At 58.7% G+C, this 18,159-nt stretch overlaps 1 non-coding gene across 1 annotated transcript; it reads left to right on the top strand.

The window, feature by feature from the left end:
• The first annotated feature begins 979 nt into the window (after positions 1–979).
• Positions 980–1,051, top strand: trnae-uuc (transfer RNA glutamic acid (anticodon UUC)). Its single transcript has one exon. It is a non-coding gene; the product is annotated as a tRNA-Glu (tRNA).
• The last annotated feature ends 17,108 nt before the right edge of the window (positions 1,052–18,159 follow it).

Genomic DNA, 18,159 nt, shown 5'->3' with positions numbered 1-18,159 from the left:
CTCACCGTCTGGTCCCTGTGTCAGGGGCAATACACAACACCTCAGCTCCAGACCAGGAACCGAGAGCTGCTGTTAACGTGGCCCAGCCCTCGCAAACTGCTGGAACTGTGGGATGGAAATCAGACTTTGGGTCTTGGAGGCTGCTTTAGGGGCTCAGTGGCTCATCGAAAGAATGATTTCTATTAAAGAGCAGGGCTCTGCTCCATCACAGACTGATACAGTATAGTACATGGCAGAGTAAAGCTCCCTCCACAATGTGCCATCAAACACTGCGGGGGCAGGTGCATCAAGGGTTAGATCAAGATTAAATCTCCGTCTACACAGTCACAGAGGATGTCATTTGTGACTTTGACAAGGGCCGTTTCAGTACTGTGGCAGGAGTGGAAACCTGATTGGAGGGATTCAAACATGGTGTTGTGGGAAAGATGGACATGGATTTGGGAGGCGACAACACTTTGGAGAGGAAAGGGAGGTGGGAGATGGGGTGGTAGTTTGCAAGGATACAGGGGTCAAGGGTGGGTCTTTTATGAAGGAGGGTGATGATGGAAGTTTTGATGGGGAGGGGGACAGTACCTGAGGAGAGGAGACCATTAACAATGTCAGCTGACATGGGGCCAGGAAGGGAGGTTGTGTGGTCAGCAGTTTGGTGGGAATAGGGTCGAGGGAGCAGGAGGTGGGTCAAGAGAGCTCAGAGAGGGCATGTGGGGAGGTAGGAGAGAAACTTGGTGGGCGAGGGGAATGGAGGGAGAGCGGCAGAGGCAGCTGAATGAATGGTCTCAATCTTAGTCACATCCCCCATGATTGTCTTTCAATTTATCTTAAATCTTTCTCTTCTGGTTATTAACCCTTCCATCACTGGAAACAATTTCTCCTTAAATACTCTGTCAATACCTTTCATAATTGTGAATACCTCCTTTGAATCGTCTGTTAACTTTCCGGTTGTAGTCTCAGTGCCCTTCTTGCTAGTCGGTGTTTCAGTTCCTATATGGTCTAGCGGTGAGGATTCCTGGTTTTCACCCAGGCGGCCCGGGTTCGACTCCCGGTGTGGGAATAGTGAACTTTTAGTCCCAACCTCCCAATTTGCCTGCAGTCCGGACTCTGGCTGCTTCTGAATTCGCACCACAATCACACTGAGAAATGAGGCAAACCACAGCACTTGAAGGGACAGTGCACCAAAAACCCAGTCCCACAAGCTGAAGGGAAGCAAGCAACAATATCCCGACAGGTCACTCAGCAGCTCATGGCCAAGTGTCTGACTGCAGTCCTTTTATTATTTACTGTAAAACCCGAGTCTGAGTGAAACACGCACAGAACAATCTGGAAACACTCAGCGGGTCGGGCCCCATCTGCGGAGAGAACGGACCAATTAACTGAGAGTCTCAATGAGACAAGGAAAGAGACACGGCCCACTGTGAGAAACAAGGAACTTGCATTTGTATAGCACCTTTCACATCCTCAGGACATCCCAACGCACTTCACTAGAAGTTCAGTCACTATCGTTTTATAAGAGAACGTAGCAGCCAAGTTGTGTACAGCAAGATCCCACAAACAGTGATGCTATATTGCGCAGACCTCCTGTTTGTTGGGTGCTGATGGTTGGGGAAAGAATATTGGCCAGGACACCGGGAGAACTCCCTGCTCTTCACAAATTACCACTTAACACCTCATTCAAAGGACAGCACCTCTCACGATGCAGCTCCCTCTCAGAACGACACAGTCAGTCTGGATCATGTGTCCCAGTCCTGGAACGGGAGCTGGAACCCACACCCTTCTGAACACCAGCCTGACTACCTGGGGTTACTCTCACCCTTGGCTCGTCATGAAACAGATTGTGCCACTCCCAGAGTAACTGATGACCACAGCCTCAGCCCTGGGTCCCGGTCTGCACCATAACCGCAGCCTGTTACCGCTCATAGAAAGTGGCGTGGGATTCCTGAGTTCATTCTGTGATGTGCATTGGGGGAGTGGGACTACATGGATTGATCTTGCATAGAGCCGGTAAGGACTCGATGGGCCAAATGGCCTCCTTCCGTGCTGTAACCTTTCTATGATTCTTTGATTCGATGTGGATGGAGAGGGATACAAGGATGTGATCAGAGATGGCCTTATCCATGATTGACACGATCGTGAGTAGAGAGGCCACGTGATTGCAAGGTCGAGGGGGCGGCCATGAATATGGGTCGAGGAGTTTCTATGCGGGGAGAGATTAAGGCAAGATAAAGAATCACATAATAGACTTGTTGGCAAAATTGAAGCCCATGGGATTAAACGGACAATGGCAGCGTGGATACAAAACTGGCTAAGTGGCAGAAAACAGAAAGTAGTGGTGAACGGTTGTTTTTCAGACTGGAGGCAAGGATACAGTGGTGTCCCCCAGGGCTCGGTATTAGGACCACTGCTCGTTTTGATATATACTAATGACCGGGACTTGAGAGTACAGGGTATAATTTCAAAGTTTGCAGATGGCACGAAACTCAGAAATGTAATAAACAATGTTGAGGATAGTAACAGACTTCAGGAGGACATAGACAGACTGGTGAAATGGGCAGAAACATGGCAGATGAAATTTAATGCAGAGAATTGTGAAGTGATACATTTTGGTAGGAAGAATGAGGAGAGGTAATATAAACTAAATGGGACAATTTTAAATGGAGTGGGGGAATAGAGAGACCTGGGGGTGTAGTTACACAAATCTTTGAAGGTGGCAGGACAAGTTGAGAAGGCTGTTAAGAAAGCAAATGGGGCCCTTGGCTTTATTAATTGAGGCATAGAATACAAAAGCAAGGAATTGATACTAAACCTTGATAAAACACTGGTTAGACCTCAGCTGGAGTATTGTGTTCAATTCAGGACACCAAACTTTAGGAAGGATGTCAAGGCCTTAGAGAGGGTGCAGAAGAGATTTACGAGAATGGTGCCAGGAATGAGGGACTTCAGTTATGTGGAGAGACTGGAGAAACTGGGGCTGTTCTCCTGAGAGCACAGAACGTAAAGGGGAGATTTGATAGAGGTGTTCAAAATTGTGAAGGGTTTTCATAGAGTAAAGAAGGAGAAACTTTCCAGTTGTAGAAGGGCAGTTACAACACGGGTTAGATAGAGAGCAAAGCTCCCTCGACACTGTCAAATCAAACACTCCCAGGGAGGGTACAACACGGGTTAGATATACAGTAATGCTTCCTCTACTGTGCAGTTTAGATCCCGCCTCAGATTTCAGATAAAAGGTTGGTTTCCTGGACACTCTGCTGGTGACTCTCTGCATCTCTGCACCTCGTTACACCGCTCTCTACCTCCCTCTGCTGGTGTCTCTCTGTATCTCTGTACTCAGTTACACCGCTATCTACCTCCCTCTGCTGGTGTCTCTCTGTCTCTCTGTGCTCAGTTACACCGCTCTCTACCTCCCTCTGCTGGTGTCCCTCTGTATCTCTGTACTCAGTTACACCGCTCTCTACCTCCCTCTGCTGGTGTCTCTCTGTATCTCTGTAATCAGTTACACCGCTCTCTACCTCCCTCTGCTGGTGTCTCTCTGTATCTCTGCTCTCAGTTGCACCGCTCTCTACCTCCCTCTGCTGGTGTCTCTCTGTATCTCTGAACTCAGTTACACCGCTCACTATCTCCATCTGGTTTTCTTTTCATTTTTTTCCTTTCTTTCGAAAGAAACTTATGAAATAGGACAATGGAAGTGATTGAATGAAAGGAGGATTCTAAAGACATTGAGTTTTTTTTCTGAAAGACATCCAATCGTATCACAACAGCGACTCATTGAATTGGAGTCAGGTGACTGCAGGTTGCGTGTAAAAGGTGCTGGTTGGTGGATAAAGTGATCGTTGAGTTGTTTGGTATCATGGGGGATTTTGTAGTGGGAGGTTAATCACTGTGGTACTGACAACGAGCAGAGCAGAGCAGAGCAGAGCCAGCCAGCCTGAGGAGAGGAGAAGGAGACGAGAGGAACCATCAACAGGAAAGGAGGGAGAAGGAGAACACCATCACCATCAACATCAGCCGTGAGGGGTGTGCTGCTGCGGGTTCGGCCGTCAACAGAGAGGGAGGAAGAGGAGGTCGGCGCCGTGAGGTGTGGACGGCTGGAGGTAGGGGGAGGAAGAAGACCATAAAAGGACAGGGGGTTTCCCCCCAAGTGTCTGGCCCGGGACAGCTGGAGCTGCCTGGGTGAAGTTACTTTTCTTTTGTTTCCATCCTTGGAGGACTGAGCCGAGGCAGCTTCGGCTGTCTTGGGGAAGACATCTCCTCCCCACTGCCCACCAGAAGGAAGAAGGTGCAGCCCCGCCCCTCTTCGACCCACTTCAGCGGCAGCCCACCCCTGCGGACTCTCTCCTTTCTTTGGGCGCCATCCCTCCCTCACTTGCTCTCCTGCTCTTGTGAGCTATACCTCTTAAGGCATAAACATCGGACAAAGGAGCCCCTCTCCCAAATTAATATTGGCAGACGTGGGAGAGGCGGTTATCCATTAAGGCCGTCTCCATCCATCGGCCTGAGACTATGGCGTCACCATCTTCGCCGGTGCCGGGACCCAGCAGGACGTATGCGGGAGTTGCCGCGGCGGCCGCTCCTGCTGTTTCTGCCGCTCCTGCTGGGCCGGCGCCGTTTCGCCTCTTGACGAGGAAGAATGGGGTCAAGGCCTACGCCCACCCCAACATGACCATTGAGGCCTGCGTGAAGGCCATGGCCGAGGTTGTCGGCCCCTCGGCCATCGTTGCGGCCTCCAAGGTCTACGGGAAGGCTGTTGTCTTTTTGAGGTCCGAGCGGGCGGTGTCCCTGGCCCTGAGCAAGGGGCTCACGGTGGGCGGGACTTTCCTGCCGGTGGACCCGCTGGAGGCCACCGCGCAGCGGGTTGTCATCTCCAACGTCCCGCCCTTCCTTCCGGATGAGCTCCTCCTCCCCCACCTGCGTCAACTGGGGGAGGTGAGGTCGGGGATAACGCCGCTGACGCTCGGCCTCAAGGATAACAGCCTCCGGCATGTTTACTCCTTCCGTCGCCAAGCCTTTATTACACTGGCACGGGAGGAGGTGACGGAGGGGGGCTTTAATGCCCTCCATGAGGGGACAGCCTACCGTGTCTTCTGGACGGCGGAGGGTGGGCGGTGCCATGCCTGTAAGGAGGTGGGGCACCTAAAGAAGAACTGCCCCGCCTCCCAGGCCGCCAAACAAGCTACGGCGGCCAAGGCTGGCGCCGCCACCGCTCCTCCCCTTAACCCCGCCCCCGCGTCGGGAGAGTCAACTGCGCGGGCGGAGGTTGCCGACGAGGCCTCCGCCGGGGGGGGGGAAGGAGGGCACCCTCGGCCGCGAAAAGCGCTGAAGAAGACGAGGCACCAGGAGGCTGGTCCCCGGGACGTTAACGGGTCTAGCCAGCCCAGGGCCGTGGTCGTGACCGCGGCTGATCAACATCTCGCGGTCGCGACAGAGCCCGGGCTGGCGGGTAGTCAGGAGGGAGCGGAGGTGGGGGCCCCAGCAGACATGGGGCTCCCCCTCCCTCCGCGACCCTCCGGCAAGAAGAAAAGGCGCCACTCCCTGGAAGCGGGGGGGAAACCTGCTAAGGGACGGCCCCCCGTGGATGGGGAGTTGGCGCCACTCGCGGATCCTGCGGCCCCACCCGTTACATCTAAACAGCGGCGGGGGTCTTCTGCCTCTCGGGGGGAGGAGATCGTGCCCGTGCCGCCCGGGGGGGATGGAGAGACCCTGCTGATAGGGGGGGTCGCGGATCCGCCCATAGACATACGTACCCCGTTCACCGGGTCGGGCGTCCTGGGTGCCGGGGCGGGCGAGGCCGAAGAGGCCGGATTCGTCTGCCCTCGGCTCGACCTCTCCCAGGACCTGCTCGACCTGGTGGCGGGGTTTAATAAAAACATCTCACGGGTCGGTCGGTGGCGACGTGGGTGGGGGGACCCCCTCCTCCCAGTATCTGGGCACGGAGCCGGGGGAGGTGGGAGAACTGGAGTATACGTTCTCCCCGGTTTCCCCGGTTTGCCCCTATATCCGGGTGCCTGTTTTTCACCGCCCGGAGGATGGGGAGGGTCCCCGCCCGGCGCCGCCCTCTGACCCGGAGCCCCCGGTAGAGCCCGGGGGGGACTCCTCTGCCGACGATCCGGGGGGTGGGATCGTGGCGGAGGCGGGGCCGGCCGGCGCGGCCGTCTCGTTCTCCGCACCCTGTGCGGGGAGTGGGTCGGCCGCGAGCGACGATGATCCGGAGGAGGTCGGGGACTCGGTGGTGGGCACTGGGGAGGATTTGGAGTTCGCCACCAGTGAGGTGGTGGACACCCTCGTGCCCGACACCGAGTCTCCCCTCATCCCCGTTGAGGAACTCCGGGATTTTGTGTCCGTTTGGAGCCATCGTCGCGATGGCGTCCGGCTGGCCCTCGACCGTTGGTCGGAGCCGGCGCAGTTAATCCGCTCGGTCCTGGCCGCCGTCGCGTCCGTGGCCGCGGAGGAGGGCGGCGGCGGGGTCGGGCTGCGTCGGCTCAGATCCCTCCTCACCGGGCTCTTGAGCGAGTGGCGGTCGACTAGCGGCCCCGCTCCCTCCGCGCGTTAGGTTTAAGTAGGTTGCGCTGTGCTCTTGCCATGGAGATAACCATAGCCAGCCTCAACATCAACGGCGGCAGAGACGCCCGCCGTAGATTTGACAAGTTCTCGGTCCTGCGGGACGGGAAGTATGCGGTGTGCTTTCTGCAGGAAACCCACACCGTTCCGGGAGACGAGGCCACGTGGATCCTGGAATGGGGAGGGGGGGTCTACTTGAGTCACCTCGCCAGCGTTTCGAGCGGGGTGGCCATCTTGTTGGCCCCGACTTTTCAGCCGGAGATCTTGGGGGTCAAGGAGCCGGTGCCGGGCCGCTTGCTCCACGTAGCCCTTCGCCACGGGGACGTGCCGCTTCACCTGGTGAACGTGTACGCCCCCTGGTCCGAGGGCGAGCAAGTGAGCTTCTTTGAGGAAGTGTCTACTTACCTAAACTCCGTCGACGCCGGCGAGTGCATTATCCTCGGGGGGGATTTTAACCGTACCCTCGAGGCGAGGGACCGCTCCGGTCCCGCGCGTGCCCGAACGGCGACGGAGAAGTTGAGGGACCTGGTCGGGTCCTTCGACTTGGTGGACGTCTGGCGGAATCTCCATCCCGACTCCGGCCAGTTCACCTTTGTGAGGGCCGGAGGGGGGAGCACCAGAATCGACCGCCTGTACGTTTCGCGGGCGTACGCCTCCTGCGTCCCGTCGGCCTCCATCCGGCCGGTGTCGTGCTCGGACCACCACCTGGTGTGGATGGAGCTCGCTCTGCTCCGCGCCCGGTCGGGGTCCGCGTACTGGCACTTTAACAACCGGCTGCTGGAGGACGCGCGGTTCCGGGACTCGTTCCGTCTGTTCTGGAGCGACTGGAGAGGGAAGCGGGGAGGCTTCTCCTCCTTGAGGCTATGGTGGGACGTGGGCAAGGCTCACGTCCGCCTCTTCTGTCAAGAGTACGCGAGGGGGTCGACTAAGAGGCGGGAGTCCGAGGTCAGGCGGTTGGAGCAGGAGGTGCTTGGCCTGGAGTCCCGTCTCGGTCAGGCCGCCGAGGATCCGGCCCTGCGGCAGGTGTACGAGGAGAGGAAGGACGCTCTGAGGGACCTGCAACTGGTCGGGTCCCGAGGAGCGTACGTGAGGTCGCGGCTCCAGCTCCTGCGGGACCTGGACCGCGGCTCTCCCTTCTTCTACTCGCTGGAAAAGCGGCGGGGGGCTCGTAAGCAGCTCCTTACGCTGCTGGCCGACGACGGGTCCCTCATCTCGGACCCGGAGGGAGTCAGGGCCCGGGCTCGATCTTTCTACGAGGCTCTGTTCTCTCCGGATCCGTCCAGCGAGGAGGCGCGCAGAGTTTTGTGGGAGGACTTGCCGAAGGTCGGCCCGGAGGACGCCGAGCGTCTGGACGCTCCGCTCAGTTTGGCGGAGCTGACCGGCGCCCTCCACCAGCTCTCCCGGGGCAAGTCCCCGGGGCTGGACGGGCTGACCGTGGAGTTCCTCAGGGCCTTCTGGGACGTCCTGGGGGGCGACTACGCGCGGGTCCTGGGGGAATGTCTGGCGACCGGGGAGATGCCCCTTTCGTGGCGCAGGGCGGTCGTGGTCCTGCTGCCTAAGAAGGGGGATCTCCGCAACCTTAAAAACTGGCGCCCGGTCTCCCTCCTCAGCACGGATTATAAGGTCTTCGCCAGGGCGATGTCTGCTCGCCTCGGCACCGTGCTGGCCCACATGATCCACCCCGACCAGTCCTACACGGTCCCGGGCCGGACGATCCACGATAACATCCACCTGGTCCGGGACCTGATCCACCACTCCCAGAGGGCTGGTCTGTCGGTCGCCTTCCTTTCCTTGGATCAGGAGAAGGCGTTCGACAGGGTGGATCACGAGTATCTATTCGGGACTCTGCGCGCTTTCGGATTCGAGTCGCATTTCGTCGCCCGGATCCGACTTCTGTACGCCGCCGCAGAGTGTCTGATTAAGGTTAACGGATCCTTGACGGCGCCCCTTCGCTTCGGGAGAGGAGTGCGTCAGGGGTGCCCCATGTCCGGCCAATTATATACCATCTGCGTAGAGCCTTTCCTGCACCTCTTGCGAAAGAGGCTGTCGGGACTGGCTCTGCGCGAGCCGGGCGTGGAGGTCGTCCTATCGGCTTACGCCGACGACGTGCTCCTCATGGTCACGGATCCCCTTGACTTGCGGAGGATGCGCGAGTGCCAAGAGGTCTACTCTGCCGCGTCCTCCGCAAGAATCAACTGGGAGAAATGTTCCGGACTCCTGGTGGGTCAGTGGCGGGTGGACTCCATGCCGGAGGAGCTCAGGCCTTTCGCCTGGAGTACCACGCACCTCCGGTACCTGGGAGTCTACCTCGGCCCTGCCGAGGAAGCCTGGCCGGCGAACTGGGTAGAGCTGGAGGCCAAAGTCGCCGCTCGCCTGGCGCGCTGGACAGGACTGCTCCGAGTGTTATCCTACAGGGGTCGTGTGCTGGTCATAAACCAGCTGGTGGCCGCCATGTTGTGGTACCGGTTGATCACTTTGACCCCACCCCCCGAGTTTGTCGCCAAGATTCAGAGGAAGTTCGTCGACTTCTTCTGGGCCAAAGGGATGCACTGGGTCGCTGCCGCGGTCCTGAGTCTCCCGCTTAGGGAGGGCGGTCAGGGGCTGGTGTGCGTCCGCACCCAGGTGGCAACTTTCCGCCTTCGGACGCTGCGGCGATACCTGTACGTTGAGCGTCCTCTTAGATGGCGTGCGCTGGCGACGTACTTTTTCCGCCAGCTGCACGGCCTGAACTACGACACGCAGCTCCTGTTCGTCTCGCTGTTGGGCGGCCGCACGTCTTTGCAGGAGCTGCCTGTCTTGTACCAGGATCTGCTCAGGGTCTGGAACATGGTCGCCTCCGGTCGGAGCTCTCGCCCGTCAGGGGTAGCGGCCGTCCTGCAGGAGCCGCTGCTCGGGAATCCGTTCCTCCGCGATGTCGGCTACGGCCGCTCGTGGCTGACGGAGCGGAGGGCCGTGGCCGGTCGGGTGACCAGAGTCAGGGACGTCCTGGATGGCGGTGGGTCGGGTTGGTTGGAGCTGTGGGCGCTCGCCGCACGGATGTCCTCGTGGCGTGCCGGGGACGCGGCCGCCGCCATCCGGGCGTTGAAATCGGCGCTCGGCCCTGACTCCACTCGGGGTGTGGAGGCGGCTCAGGCATGCGGAGCCATCCCGTCCGACCTGACCCCCGTTCGGACGGAATTCCTCCTCGGCGCCAAACCCCGGAACCTCCCTCGGAGGGCCGCGCCTCACAACTTGAGCCGTCTCTCGGAAATTCCCTCCGTGCCGTTTCACACCGCGCGGAGGGATTTCCTGTACAGGCTGCTCCTGCACACCATCCACTTCCTCGCTCTCGTCTCTCGCCCGGACACGCCCTGGCGTGCCAGCCTGCCGTCCGGCGGAGACGGGGGTCCCCAGTGGGAGGCTCTCTATACGGGGGTCCTCCCGTGTTACTTTGGGGATCTGGGGTGGAGGGTGGCGCACGGAGCAGTCGCGTGCAACCGGCGGTTACGCCATTTCACGGACACCCAGGCCGCTTGCATTTTCTGCGGCCTGGAGGAGTCCGTGTTTCATCTGTACACTGGGTGTGCGAGACTGCAGCCCCTGTTCCATTATTTGAAGGGGCTGCTCCTCAAGTTCTGGCTGCATTTCAGTCCCACGCTCCTGATCTTTGGCCGCCCGGTGAGGAGGGGGGCGGGCAGGTCGGTGGACGTTCTCGTGGGCCTGCTCCTGGGCCTGTCCAAGGTGGCTATCCACAGGTCCAGGATGCTCGCGGTCCGTGGGGGTGGGCGCTCGGCCTGTCTGCCTCTCTTTCGCGGAATGCTCCGCGCCCGGGTGGCCCTGGAGATGGAGCACGCGGTGTCTGCCGGTACGCTCGAGGCTTTCCACGACCGGTGGGCACCGCAGGGGCTGGAGTGCATCCTGAATGGGGAAAATAAAATTTTGATTTGAACTCTTGGTTTTGGTTTGTTTGGTTTTTAGTATTTAAGCACACCCCACACCCCCCTTCTTATAAAAGGGGGGCCTAATTAAAAAAAAAGGAAAAAAAAAGAAAAGCCTTTTGATTATCTTTTCCGAAAAAAAAAGAAAAAAAAAGAGAAAAAAAAAATGTCTTTCAGAAAAAAACTCAATGTCTTTAGAATCCTTTTTTTTTCAATCACTTCCATTGTCCTATTTCACAAGTTTCTTTGGAAAAAAAAAGGATTGACCCGCGGTCTGGACTCAACATCAGTGACGGTGCGAACTGCGGGCTGTTAACTGGCAGTAATTGTCTGTCCCAATCAGCCTGAAGCAGAGTCCGTGGCTCACGGACTCTGACAACATCCACACGTCTCCCACGGAGAGAGGCCTGTGAGGAGAGTGCTGGGGCCGGTCGGTATTGGCGAGCCACTTGCCGGCCAATCGAGTGTGGCCCTGCGGAAGTGCTGCAAGCAGGTGCAGAGCAGAGGAGAGGAGAGCCATCGAGAGGGAAGGAGGGAGAAAGAAAGAAGGAGGCGAAAAACATCAGGCAGCTGCGAGGGGTGTGCTGCTGCTGCTGTCAGCCTCAAACAGCAGGAAGAGGAGGTCGACGGCGATCGGGGTGGCCGACTGAAGGTAGGGGGAGGTAAGAAGATCTTTTTCGACCAGGGGATTCCGCCCCCAAGTGTCTGGCCCGGGACAGCTGGAGCTGCCTGGGTGAAGTTCCTTACTTTTGTCATCTGTGGAGGACTGAGCCGAGTCAGCTCCGGCTCTCTAGGAGAAGACATCTCCTCCCCTCCACGCCCATCGGAAGAAAGAAGCCAGAAGAAGGTGCCACCCCGCCCCTCTTTGGCCGACTTCCGCAGCGGCCCACCCCTGCGGACTCCCTCCGTTTTCCCTGTGCCATCCCTCCCTCTCTTGCTCTCGTGCTCTTTTGAGCAGTAGCTTCAGACAAAGACAGAACCAAATATCGGACAAAGGAGCCCCTCTCCCACACTTGTACTGGGATACAGGGGAGAGGCGGTTTCTATTTACATTTAACACAAGGCCATTTTTTGCCATCCACCGGCCTGAGACCATGGCGACGCCATCTTCGCCGGTGCCCGGTCCCAGCAGGACGTATGCGGGGGTCGCCGCGGCGGCCGAGCCTTCGATTTCGGACGCTCCTGCTGGGCCGGCACCATTTCGCCTCTTGACAAGGCTCCATGGGGTGAAATGTTATGCTCACCCCAATATGACCATCGAGGCCTGCGTGAAGGCCATGGCCGAGGTTGTCGGCCCCTCGGCCATCGTCGCGGCCTCGAAAATGTACGGGAGGGCAGTGTTCTTCCTGAGGTCCGAGCGGGCGGTGTCCCTGGCCCTTAATAAGGGGCTCACGGTTGGCGGGACCTTCCTGCCGGTGGACCCGCTGGAGGCCACCGCGCAGCGGGTGGTGTTATCGAACGGTCCCGCCCTTTCTACCGGTCGAGCTCCTCCTCCCCCATCTACGTCAACTGGGGGAGGTGAGGTCAGGGTTGACACCACTGACGCTCGGCCTCGGAGAACAGCCTCCGTCACGTGTACTCCTTCCGGCGCCAGGCGTTTGTTAAGCTGGTGCGGGAGGAGGTGACAGAGGGGGGTTTTAGTATCATCCACGAGGGGACCGCCTACCGCGTCTTCTGGACGGCAGAGGGTGGGCGGTGCCATGCCTGTAAGGAGGTGGGGCACCTGAGGAAGAACTGCCCCGTCTCCCAGGCCGCCAAAGCAGCTCCGGCGGCCGAGGCTGGCGCCGCCACCGCTCCTCCCCCCAACCCCGCCCCCGCGTCGGGAGAGTCAACTGCGCGGGCGGAGGGTGCCGACGAGGCCTCCGCCGGGGGAGAGGGAGGGAACCCTCGCCCGAAGAAGGCGCGGAAGAAGAGTAGACATCGGGAGGCTGGTCCCCGGGTTGGAAAGCCTTCCAGCCAGCCCGAGGCCGTGGTCGTGACCGCGGCCAAACGACAACTCGCGGTCGCGGCAGAGCCCGGGCTGGCGGGTATTCAGGAGGGAGCGGAGTGGGGGGCCCCAGCAGACATGGGGCTCGCCCTCCCTCCGCCACCCTCCGGAAAACAGAAAAGGCGCCGCTCCCTGGAAGCGGAGGGGAACCCTGCCAAGGGACGGCCCCCCGCGAAAAGGGAATCGGAGTCGGCGCCGGCGGCGGATCCTGCGACTCCACCCTCCATTTCCCACCGCCAGCGGGGGTCATCCACCTCTCGGGGGGAGGAGATCGTGCCCGTGCCTCCCGGGGGGGATGGAGAGACCCTGCCGAAAGGGGGGGCCGCGGATTCGTGCGCCGACGCGAGCTTCCCATTCACCGGGCCGGGGGTCCTGGGTGCCGGAGCGGGCGAGGCCGAAGAGGCCGGATTCGTCTGCCCTCGGCTCGACCTCTCCCAGGACCTGCTCGACCTGGTGGCGGGTTTTAACACGAAAATGTCACGGGCCGGGTCGGTCGGTGGCGGTGTGGGTGGGGAGACCCCCTTCTCCCAGTCTCTGGGCGCGGAGCCGGGGGAGGTTGGAGAGCTGGAATATATGTTCTCCCCGGTTTCCCCGGTTTCCCATTATATCCGGGTGCCCGTTTACCACCGCTCGGAGGCTGGGGAGGGTCCTCGCCCGGAGCCGCCCTCCGACCCGGACCCCCCGGTAGAGCCCGGGGAGGAATCCTCTGCCGACGATCCTGGGGGTGGGATCGTGACAGAGGTGGGGCCGGCCGGCGCGGCCGTCCCGTTCTCCGCACCCTGTGCGGGGAGTGGGTCGGCCGCGGGAGACGATGGCCCGGAGGAGGTCGGGGACTCGGTGGTGGGCACTGGGGAGGATTTAGAGTTCGCCGCCAGTGAGGCGGCGGACACCCTCGTGCCCGACACCGAGTCTCCCCTCATCCCCGTTGAGGAACTCCGGGATTTTGTGTCCGGTTGGACCCATCATGGCAATGGCGCCCGGCGGGCCCTCGACCGTTGGTCGGAGCCGGCGCATCTGATCCGCTCGGTCCGGGCCGCCGTCGCGTCCGTGGCCGCGGAGGAGGACGGCGGCGGGGTCGGTCTGCGCCGGCTCAGATCCCTCCTCACCGGGCTCGTGGGGGGAGAGGAGGTCGACTAGCGGCCCCGCTCCCTCCGCGCATTAGTTTTTAGGTAGGTTGCGCTGTGCTCTTGCCATGGAGATCACCATAGCCAGCCTCAACATCAACGGCGGCAGAGACGCCCGCCGTAGATTTGACAAGTTCTCGGTCCTTCGGGACGGGAAGTATGCGGTGTGCTTTCTGCAGGAAACCCACACCGTTCCGGGAGACGAGGCCACGTGGATCCTGGAATGGGGAGGGGGGGGTCTACTTGAGTCACCGCGCCAGCGTTTCGAGCGGGGTGGCCATCTTGTTGGCCCCGACTTTTCAGCCGGAGATCTTGGGGGTCAAGGAGCCGGTGCCGGGCCGCTTGCTCCACGTAGCCCTTCGCCACGGGGACGTGCCGCTTCACCTGGTGAACGTGTACGCCCCCTGGTCCGAGGGCGAGCAAGTGAGCTTCTTTGAGGAAGTGTCCACTTACCTGAACTCCGTCGACGCCGGCGAGTGCATTATCCTCGGGGGGGATTTTAACCGTACCCTCGAGGCGAGGGACCGCTCCGGTCCCGCGCGTGCCCGAACGGCGACGGAGAAGTTGAGGGACCTGGTCGGGTCCTTCGACTTGGACGTCTGGCGGAATCTCCATCCCGACTCCGGCCAGTTCACCTTTGTGAGGGCCGGAGGGGGGAGCACCAGAATCGACCGCCTGTACGTTTCGCGGGCGTACGCCTCCTGCGTCCCGTCGGCCTCCATCCGGCCGGTGTCGTGCTCGGACCACCACCTGGTGTGGATGGAGCTCGCTCTGCTCCGCGCCCGGTCGGGGTCCGCGTACTGGCACTTTAACAACCGGCTGCTGGAGGACGCGCGGTTCCGGGACTCGTTCCGTCTGTTCTGGAGCGACTGGAGAGGGAAGCGGGGAGGCTTCTCCTCCTTGAGGCTATGGTGGGACGTGGGCAAGGCTCACGTCCGCCTCTTCTGTCAAGAGTACGCGAGGGGGTCGACTAAGAGGCGGGAGTCCGAGGTCAGGCGGTTGGAGCAGGAGGTGCTTGGCCTGGAGTCCCTTCTCGGTCAGGCCGCCGAGGATCCGGCCCTGCGGCAGGTGTACGAGGAGAGGAAGGACGCTCTGAGGGACCTGCAACTGGACCTCGCTGGAAAAGCGGCGGGGGGCCCGTAAGCAGCTCCTTACGCTGCTGGCCGACGACGGGTCCCTCGTCTCGGACCCGGAGGGATTCAGGGCCCGGGCTCGATCCTACTACGAGGCTCTGTTCTCTCCGGAGCCGTCCAGTGAGGAAGCGCGCAGAGTTTTGTGGGAGGACCTGCCAAAGGTCAGCCCGGAGGACGCCGACCGGCTGGACGCTCCGCTGAGTCTGGCTCGGAGGGCTGCGCCTCAACTTGAGCCATCTTGGAAATTCCCTCCGTGCCTCTTCACTCCGCGCGGAGGGATTTCCTGTACGGGCTGCTCCTGCACACTCTCCACTTCCTCGCCCTCGTCTCTCGCCCGGACACGCCCTGGCCTGCCGTCCGGCAGAGGCGGGGGTCCCCAGTTGTGGGGGCTCTCTACTCGGGGATCCTCCGGTGTTACATCGGGCATCTGGGGTGGAGAGTGTTGCACGGAGCAGTCGCGTGCAACAGGCGTTTACGCCATTTCACGGACTCCCAGGCTGCCTGCAATTTCTGCGGCCTGGATGAGTCAGTGTTTCATTTGTTCACGGGGTGTGGGAGACTGCAGCCCCTGTTTGATTATTTGGAGTGGCTGCTCCTCAGGTTCTGGCTGCAATTCAGTCCCACACTCCTGATCTTTGGCCGCCCGGTGAGGAGGGGGGCGGGCAGGCCGGCGGACGTCCTCGTGGGCCTGCTCCTGGGCCTGTCCAAGGTGGCCATCCACAGGTCCAGGTTGCTTGCGGCCCGTGGGGGCGGTCGCTCGGACTGTCTGCCTCTCTTCCGCGGAATGCTCCGCGCCCGGGTGGCCCTGGAGATGGAGCACGCGGTGTCTGCCGGTACGCTCGAGGCTTTCCGCGACCGGTGGGCACCGCAGGGGCTGGAGTGCATCCTGAAAGAGGAAAATAAAATTATAATTTGAAACTGGTTTTGGTTTTTCTTTGGGATTTTTGCACATAAAAACACCGTAAATCCCCCTCCTTTTAAAAGGGGGGCCTAAAAAATGTCGCTGTTGGGAATGGAAAAAAGTCGCGAAAAATCCTGGCTGCTAAAAACAGCAAAAAGGTCACTGCTTTGATGCGATTGGATGTCTTTCAGACTCATCAGAAAAAAAGAGTAGCTGATAAACCCCCGGCTGCTCTTCCATCCCACACTCCTGAGCTGAGCGGAGTGGTGAAAATAGTAAAAAACTGTTTTTGATCCAACTCAATGTCTTTCGGATGCTCCTTTCATTCAATCACTTCCATTGTCCCATTTCATAAATTTCTAAAGGAAAAAATAAGGAGTCACTGTTGGGATACGATTGGATGTCTTTCAGACAGACCATCAATCCATCCAGGAATCAGCCTGACTGAACTTGCCAGTTAATACTGCTGAGTGGAGCAGAGGTCAGAGTTAAAGCTCTGGGTGGAGAGCAGGGTGAAAAGTACTAGCCCTTGCTTATATAACTGAATCCAGGAGAAGGAGAAGGAGAGGAACAAACAACCAACAGGGAGGGAAGGAAGAAGACGACCACCATTCACTGTGAGGGGTGTGCTGCTGCTGACCGATACCATCCAACAGAGGGAGGAAGAGGAGGTCGGTGCGGTGCAGTGTGACCAACTGAAGGTAGGGGGAGGAAAGATCATACAGAACAGGGGGTTTCCCCCCAGTGTCTGGCCCAGGACAGCTGGAGCTGCCCGGGTGAAGTTACTTTTCAATCTGTGGAGGACTGAGCCTGGGCAGCTCCAGCTGTCTAGGGGAAGAAATCTCCTCCCCCTGCCCACCGGAAGACATCCAGAAGATCCACCTGTTAAGGTGCAACCCCGCCCCTCTTCCACCCACTTCTGCAGCAGCCCACCCCTGCAGACTCCCTCCTTCCCATTCGACCATCCCTCCCACTATCACGGATATTCTTTTTTACAAAATCCTGCAAAGGAGCCCCTCTCCAAACACAGTGGGAATTGGGGAGAGGAGGTTTTCTTTTGCAAGGCCTTTGTTATTAGTCGGCCTGAGACTTGGGGTGGGTGTAGCTCGATGGAATATGGCGACACCATCTCCGCCAATGGGCACTGCAGGGGCTGGAGAGCATCCTGGACAAAAATAATAAAATCTTAATTTGACACTGGTTTTTGGTTTTCTGCACAAACACACCCTGAACCCCCACTAATTATAAAAGGGGGGCCTAAGAAAAAAAAGCAGAGATCAGAGACAGCGGTCACAGTCAGGGCCAGGATCAGGATCAGGACCACCTCAGACTCCACACCTAAAACGGAAGAAGAAACCAATGGTCAGTGAGTGAAGGAAATATTGAGGGGAAAATGGAAACCAGCAGTCCGCCAACTCACCACCTGGAGACCTCTCCTGCATCCTTTGCTCAACATCATTAAGGGGCTCAGTTGCCAGGTCTGACACTTCAGGATCCAGAATGACCAGGGGTCCAAGTGAGGCTTCACCCTCCCACTTCAATTCAGCATCACTCCCTGCAATATCAAACATTCCAGTTAGAGAGGGTAAAGGGTGACCACCAACACAGAGAGGATCAATGTCCTACCAGGTCCAGATACAAGATCCCTCCTTCCTCTGGAATCAAGTCAGAATTCCCTCCTCGCACTGCAGTTGCCCAGATGACAACAGGCGCACACATCATTGGTCAATTCTTCCAATGGGGTCGAGCTAAACCAGAGAATCAGTTTATCAACCAGGTTGTCCATCATCCTTTAATACAACACATCCCTGAGTGAGAGAGGGAACTTACATATTCTGGAAAGTACAAGCTTTGTTCATGGAATCTCTCCGATCCACTGCAGCAACTTTCAGGTGACAGGTGATGAAAATCTGAGGAACACATTCAATACAAGTTGTTATTTAGTGACCTCCTCCCAACATGGGGAACCCAATGTTTGGCTTCCTCTTACCAAGGAACGGTCATCTCCAAAGAAGCGGAATGCATCCAGGTCAAACTGGAGTTTGTCCAGCTCACGTTCACTCTTGGCAACACAAAGGTTGAAAAGGAGTCCTCAGCTTTGCTGTCCAGGAGGCAACTGAAGAAAGATTAAAAAAACAGACAAAGTGAATTAAGTGAACCTTTGGGACATAACCAGCTGGAATAGGCAGAGAGCTCCTTACCCATGGTAGTCAATGATGTTGTATCTTGGGGTGGAATCCTTCCCTGGGCTCAATGTAGCTGCACAGCTGTCAATGTAGAGTTTCAAGGGCATGTGGTTGGTCATCGAAACAGAGGCCTCAATGTGAATGAGGTCACCCAGGTAGCAGACAGTCGAGGTGCGCTCTGTAAGCCAGTCATCTGAAGTACAAGAGGACAAGGGTTGGAGACAGTGGGTGTAACTCCCAGTGGGAGACGACAGAAAAGCACTCCCCATCCACACATCACATACCATTCATAAGACACAGTGAGAATGACAGAAGCCCTTCTCCAGACTTGGTCGAGCTGAATGGGATCCAGGTGGGCTTGA

The sequence above is a fragment of the Heptranchias perlo genome, chromosome 35 (genome assembly GCF_035084215.1).
Source record: "Heptranchias perlo isolate sHepPer1 chromosome 35, sHepPer1.hap1, whole genome shotgun sequence".
Classification (NCBI taxonomy): Eukaryota; Metazoa; Chordata; class Chondrichthyes; order Hexanchiformes; family Hexanchidae; genus Heptranchias; species Heptranchias perlo.
This window is presented reverse-complemented; position numbering and strand designations above follow the sequence as displayed.